Below are 7,637 nucleotides of genomic sequence, written 5' to 3' on the forward strand. Positions count from 1 at the left end.
ATTGCACTCATCTCACATGCTAGTAAAGTAATGCTCAAAATTCTCCAAGCCAGGCTTCAGCAATACATGAACTGTGAACTTCCAGATGTTCAAGCTGGTTTTAGAAAAGGCAGAGGAACCGGAGCTCAAATTGCCAACATCTGCTGGATCATGGAAAAGCAAGAGAGTTCCATAAAAACATCTATTTCTGCTTTATTGACTATGCCAAAGCCTTTGACTGCATGGATCACAATAAACTGTGGAAAATTCTGAAAGAGATGGGAATACCAGACCACCTGACCTGCCTCTTGAGAAATCTGTATGCAGGTCAGGAAGCAACAGTTAGAACTGGACATGGAACAACAGACTGGTTCCAAATAGGAAAAGGATTACGTCAAGGCTGTATATTGTCACCCTGCTTATTTAATTTCTATGCAGAGTACATCATGAGAAAAGCTGGACTGGAAAAAACACAAGCTGGAATCAAGATTGCCGGGAGAAATATCAATAACCTCAGATATGCAGATGACACCACCCTTATGGCAGAAAGTGAAGAGGAACTAAAAAGCCTCTTGATGAAAGTGAAAGTGGAGAGTGAAAAATTTGGCTTAAAGTTCGACACTCAGAAAACGAAGATCACGGCATCTGGCCCCATCACTTCATGGGAAATAGATGGGGAAACTGGAAATAGTGTCAGACTTTATTTTCCGGGGCTCCAAAATCACTGCAGATGGTGACTGCAGCCATGAAATTAAAAGACACTTACTCCTTGGAAGAAAAGTTATGACCAACCTAGATAGCATATTCAAAAGCAGAGACATTACTTTGCCAACAAAGGTTCATCTAGTCAAGGCTATGGTTTTTCCAGTGGTCATGTATGGATGTGAGAGTTGGACTGTGAAGAAGGCTGAGTGCCGAAGAATTGATGCTTTTGAACTGTGGTGTTGGAGAAGACTCTTGAGAGTCCCTTGGACTGCAAGGAGATCCAACCAGTCCATTCTGAAGGAGATCAGCCCTGGAATTTCTTTGGAAGGAATGATGCTGAAGCTGAAACTCTAGTACTGTGGCCACCTCATGCGAAGAGTTGACTCATTGGAAAAGACTCTGATGCTGGGAGGGATTGGGGGCAGGAGGAGAAGGGGACGACAGAGGATGAGATGGCTGGCTGGCATCACTGACTCGATGGATGTGAGTCTCAGTGAACTCCGGGAGTTGGTGATGGACAGGGAGGCCTGGCATCCTGCGATTCATGGGGTCACAAAGAGTCGGACATGACTGAGCGACTGAACTGAACTGAACTGAAGCATTTGAGCATGATTTTAAGCTAAGATTGAATGAAAATTAGTCCTGAAGGATGGCTGTAGGTAGGCTAAATAAAGATAGCTGCTGAGTAATGGGTGGTAGCTAGCAATTAAGATGGGAGTGTATTTTGAAGAATATGTTCATTTTGCCCTGATTACATTTTTCACAGCCTTAACCTTGGATGGAAAAGAAATCATAGAGATACAGACAAGGACAGGGAAAAATGAACAAAACAAAGCTCATGCCTTGATGGCTTGAGACATTAATGAAAATGTGCAGCTAAGAAGGAAACATTAGAAAATAATTAAGTAAGAAAAAGATTTCCTCCATGTATGCATTTTTTATACTTCTTAGTCACTATTTGCACCATTTCAGACTTGGTAAAATTATATGCAATGCTACATTGTAGGATATTTTGAGGTCAAATATTTAAAATTGAAAGTAAACATGAAAAACAGCATTAGAAATACAAGAGAAGGAACTAAATTTGGTGGGGGCCATTTATTACATGTGAAATTAAAGTCTTAAATGTTTTAGAAAATAATTAAAGTTGGACTTCCCTGATAGCTCAGCTGGTAAAGAATCCGACTGCAATGCATGGGACTCCAGTTCGATTCCTGGGTCGGGAAGATCTGCTGGAGAAGGGATAGACTACCCACTCAAGTATTTCTGGTCTTCCCTTGTGACTCAGCTGGTAAAGAATCTGCCTGTAATGTGGGAGACCTGGGTCCAATCCCTGGGTTGGGAAGATCCCCTGGAGAAGGGAATGGCTACCCACTCCAGTATTCTAAACTAAATTTGGTGTGGGGGGGTGGGCATTTATAGCATGTAAAATTAAAGTCTTAAATGTTTTAGAAAATAATTCACTAATTTAAGTTATATTTTATACATAATTGTGTAGTAAAAACAAATTCTTATAATACAGTTATATTCTATAGGTAAGGTTTCAGAGAGCTTAACTTGTCAGAGACATATTAATAAGTGACTGAGGTTAAATTTGAAGGCAAGTTGACTTGATTACAGAGTCTAGAATGTTAACAAGACATCATTCATATTCTCTAGGAGATACAATATGTGACCTTTTACCAAGGTTTGGCCAGTTGGTGAAATCATTAAGGGAATGTAAACCTGAGGCTTCTCTGATGAGGTGGGTGCTGGATCTCTCAGTTGTGTGACTGGCGACTCCATGGACTGTAGCCCTCCAGGCTCCTCTGTCCATCAGATTTCACCAGCAAGGATACTGGAGTGGGTTGCCAGTTCTTTCCCCTGGGGATATTCCTGACCCAGGGATTGAACTAATGTCCCTTGCATCTCCTGCACTATCAGGAGGATTCTTTACCACCGCACTACCTGAGAAGCCTCTCTCTGATCGGAGAGCACTAAGGAAAAGTGAGAGAAAAACAGGACATCTTGAGCAGTTAGAATGGCCTGAACAAACATAAGAATTTGCAAGCGCAATCAACAAGTTCAATTAAACGAAGCTAAAGAAAGGAATTCTCCATGTGGCGAAAAGGGAGACAGAGCTGGGAGAAATTCAAACAAGGACATATTCTGAGTCACCGTGACACTCAGTTCTTCCCAGTCCATCCTCTCCTTGCCCCTCCATCAGAAGCTGACTTGCACTCTCCACACCTGTAGACACACAGTACACCATTTGGGCTCCAACTGTGTCTTATTCGTATTCCTGGGAAATCCCAGACTTCACCACAGCAGACCATTCCCCTGTCCAGGCTGGGGAAAAAAAAAAAAAAAAACCCTCTATTTCCGTCATGTCTGGTTGCTTAGGGTGAACTCTGGTTTTCTCTGGCAGAAACCATAGTGATGGATGAGAAAAATCAGAATCACCTTCATCCTCTCAGGCTTCTCAGAATACCCACAGCTCCAGGTGCCCCTATTCTTGGTTTCCTTCACTGTCTATACAGTCTTTGTGGTGGGGAACCTGGGTATGATTGTGACCATCAGAATCAATCCCAAACTTCACACCCCCATGTAATTCTTTCTCAGCCATCTCTCCTTTCTTGATTTTTGTTACTCTTCTATAACCACACCCAAACTCTTAGAGATCTTGGTTGTGGACACAAGGACTATCTCCTACATAAGTTGCATGCTGCAGTTCTTCTTTTGTTGCACACTTGTAATTACGGAGATGTTCATGTTAGCAGTGATGGCCTATGACCAGTTTGTGGATGTTTGTAACCCCCTGCTCTACACAGTTGCTGTGCCTCCTAAGCTCTGCAGCCTCCTGGTCACTGGAACCTACACGTGGGGTGGAACGTGGTCCTTGACAATCACATGTTCTCTTTTGGAGCTGTCCTTCTATGGTTCTAACGTCATACATCACTTTGGCTGTGAGCATTCTGCAATCGGCTCTGCCTCTTGCTCTGACTCTTACTTCAGTCAGATGACATGTTTTATCATTTCTACTCTCAATAAGGTGTGTCGCCTCCTGATTATTCTCGCCTTCTATGTTTTCATAATTGTCACATCATCAAGATGCCTTCAGCCGGTGGACTCTGAAAAGCCTATTCCACCTGTGCCTCCCACCTGACTGCCATCACCATTTTCCATGGGGTCATCCTTCTTCTCTACTGGGTACCCAACTCCAGAAGCTCATGGCTCTTCATCAAAGTAGCCACTGTGCTTTTCACAGTAGTGATCCCCATGCTAAATCCCCCATCTACAGCCTTAGAAATAATGATGTGAAGGAGACTATCAGAAAATTAGTCAACACCAAAATGTTTTCTCACCTAATGTAATTTTGAATGAGAAGAGAGATAGAGGAGAGCACTTTCTTAAATGTACTTTACACAGTGTATGATGGTTATTACATTTTTCTTCAAATGTGTGCTTATTCGCTGATTAGTGTGATCTTTGAGACCCCTTCTCTGTCCATGGGGAATCTCCAGGGAAGAATACTGGAGTGAGTTGCCATGCTCTCTTCCAGGGGATCTTCACAAGCCATGGATGGAACTCATGTCTCCTGAAGTGCATGTTGATTCTTTAGTGACTGATACACAATGGGATACAATCTCTTGTATATTATATTATATATATATATATCTCATATGATATATATATCATATGATATATATGTGATTTTTATAATGTGATTTTTAAACTGCAATGTGATTTTAAAATATCAATTTCAGTTTAAAAGAAAAAAAGAAATAAAATTATGTTTATGTCTCACTTTAAGAGTGTTGGAGAGGGAGAGGGTGGGAAGATTTGGGAGAATGGCATTGAAACATGTGTAATATCATGTATGAAACGAGTTGCCAGCCCAGGTTCAATGCACGATACTGGATGCTTAGGGCTGGTGCACTGGGACGACCCAGAGGGATGGTGTGGGGAGGGAGGAGGGAGGACGGTTCAGGATGGGGAGCACATGTATACCTGCGGCGGATTCGTTTTGATGTTTGGCAAAACTAATACAGTGTTTCAGGTTTAAAAATAAAATTAAAAAAAAGAGTGTTATAGGCTAAATAATGATCATCTAACACTGTCCATGGGCTTCCCTGGTGGCTCAGATGGTAAAGAATCCCCCCTGCAATATGGGAGACCTGGGTTCTTTCCCTGAGTAGGGAAGATCACCTACAGGAGGGCATGACAACCCAACCAGTATTCTTGCCTGGAAAATCCCCATGAACAGAGGAGCCTGGTGAGCTACAGTCCATGGGGTCACAAAGAGTCGGATAAGACTGAGTGACTAAGCACAGCACAGCAAAAGGCTGTCCACATCCTAAAATCCTCAAAATTTGCAAATGATTTCTGTTCCATGTCTTCTTTCTTTTTTTTTCTCTTCCTTTCATTTCTTTTCTCTTTTTCTCACTCTCAAATTATGAAATGTGATAAATAGACAAGTAATTCTGTATAATAATCCTGCATGTTGCTTTCTCCAAGAAATTAAAGACATATCAGCTCTTTACAGCATTTCTGTAAGCATTTTTCTAGTCACTGTGCCTCTCTGATGCCTCTAGGAGCAAACTTCATTGCTGTGTTCAAAACTTTTTCTTCTAAACAGAGAGTAGGTTCAGTTCAGTTCAGTTGCTCAGTTGTGTTTGACTCTTTGCGACGCCATGAATCGCAGCATGCCAGGCCTCCCTGTCCATCACCATCCCCCAGAGTTCACTCAGACTCACATCCATCGAGTCAGTGATGCCATCCAGCCATCTCATCCTTTGTCGTCCCCTTCTCCTCCTGCCCCCAATCCCTCCCAGCATCAGAGTCTTTTCCAATGAGTCAACTCTTCGCATGAGGTGGCCAAAGTACTGGAGTTTCAGCTTCAGCATCATTCCTTCCAAAGAAATTCCAGGGCTGATCTCCTTCAGAATGGACTGGTTGGATCTCCTTGCAGTCCAAGGGACTCTCAAGAGTCTTCTCCAACACCACAGATCAAAAGCATCAATTCTTCAGCGCTCAGCCTTCTTCACAGTCCAACTCTCACATCCATACATGACCACAGGAAAAACCATAGCCTTGACTAGACGGACCTTTGTTGGCAAAGTAATGCCTCTGCTTTTCAATATGCTATCTCGGTTGGTCGTAACTTTTATGAGAATTAAAATTTAACTTTGTTGCTTTTGAAATTTGTATTATTAAAATTTTAGAGTATATTCCCTTATGTCTGGCTTATTTGGCTCAGCATTTTTTTTTCAAAAGAATTTTTAAGTGATTGACTGTAACAGTAGTTCCATTTTTGTTGCTGAAGAATGTTCCACAAAATAAATATATTGATATGATAATATGTTTATTCATACTTCTACTACAAATGGAATTTGGCTATTTCCTCTTCTTCATTGAAGTATTATTTATTTACAGTGTTATAATAATTTTAGATGCACAACACAGTGATTCATTATGTTTTTAGACTATATGCTATTAAAACTTAGTGTCTCAGTGGATAAAGAACCTGTCTGCAATGCAGGTGATGCCAGAGATATGGGTTTGATTCCTGGGTGGGGAAGATCCCTTGGAGGAGGGCATGGCAACCCAATCCCATGGGCAGAGGAGCCTGGTGGGCTACAGTCCATGGGGTCACAAAGAGTTGGACACAACTGAAGTGACTGAGCACAGCACAGCACACAAAGGATAATAGCTAGAACTTACGGCGCTAGGCAGCAGCATCCTTGTAGCTTATCTATTTTATACAGAGTGTTTTGTAGACTTTATACTCCTAAATTTCCCCTCCTCCTTTCTTTATAAAGTCTGCAAATAACAATTTTTGGAGAGAATTAGAAGAAAGAGAAACCTTGTGCATTGTGGGTGAGAAAGTAAATTGGTAGAGCCAATTGCATACTGCATAGAAAACAGTATGGAGTTTTGCACACACACACACACACACACACACACACACACACACAAGCTAAAACTAGAACTACCATATGAGCCAGCAATTTCACTCCTGGTTATTTCACCCTTTCTGTCTTTAATGGAAATGCTGCATGCACATTCTTACACAAGTATGTGCTGCATTGCACACAAGCACTCACTGGGTGAGTTATGCCCTGTCTCTGAATGTTCTGCATCAAAGGCGCTTGTTTCTGATCTTTTGCTAGGTGCCATCAAACAATTTTCCAAAATAGATGTATTAGTTTAAATTCCAAATATATTGCATGTGGGTTCTAATTATTGTCCATTCTTGCCAATATTTAATACTGTCATACCAGACATTTTAGTATTTTGAGGTTGGTGGATGAGTAGGGGTACTTCATTTTGGTTCTGAATTCAATTCCACTTTACTAATATGGTTGAATCCCTATAATTTAGTTATTAGTCATTTGACTTGTCTTACTTCTTTATGAAGGTCCTATTCAGGTTTTTTTTACCTATTTTTTTATTAGGTTGTTAATATTTTATTATTAAATATGTATTTCATTATGCATTCTAAATAAAAGTCCTTTGATGTACGAATCATGAATATTTTCTCCTAGATCGTGGCTTGTCTATTCACTTGGTTGGTGATGTATTTAGGTGCACACATTTCCTTATGTTTAATGAATTAATGTTTGTCAAACTGTTTCTTTACACAGTGAAGTGCTTTTAATATCTTATTTAATATTCACTTCTTATCTCCAAAATAACAAAGATATTATCATACTTTATGTGCCAAATTATCACAAATTTCATACAGTATTATATTTTCTATTCTACTTCCTCTATTTTCAATTCAGGGTTTTATTTTCTCTTTTTACATTGATTTTTATATTTATTTCAAACTGAAAGTAAATTTTGATGGGGCATGACTATAATCTAATTTTATATTTTGACTTACTGGTGTATATTTACCCCAGAAATACTTATTGAAAAATGTACTCATTTTAACACTGCTTTGTGGTGCCAGAATATTCATAAAGTAA

General features: G+C 40.3%; 1 pseudogene; it reads left to right on the forward strand.

The window, feature by feature from the left end:
- The first annotated feature begins 3,106 nt into the window (after positions 1 to 3,106).
- On the forward strand, positions 3,107 to 4,037 carry LOC129627264 (olfactory receptor 1165-like; annotated as a pseudogene).
- Positions 4,038 to 7,637: the final 3,600 nt, after the last annotated feature.

Source organism: Bubalus kerabau, chromosome 14, assembly GCF_029407905.1.
Source record: "Bubalus kerabau isolate K-KA32 ecotype Philippines breed swamp buffalo chromosome 14, PCC_UOA_SB_1v2, whole genome shotgun sequence".
In the NCBI taxonomy this organism is placed as follows: domain Eukaryota; kingdom Metazoa; phylum Chordata; class Mammalia; order Artiodactyla; family Bovidae; genus Bubalus; species Bubalus kerabau.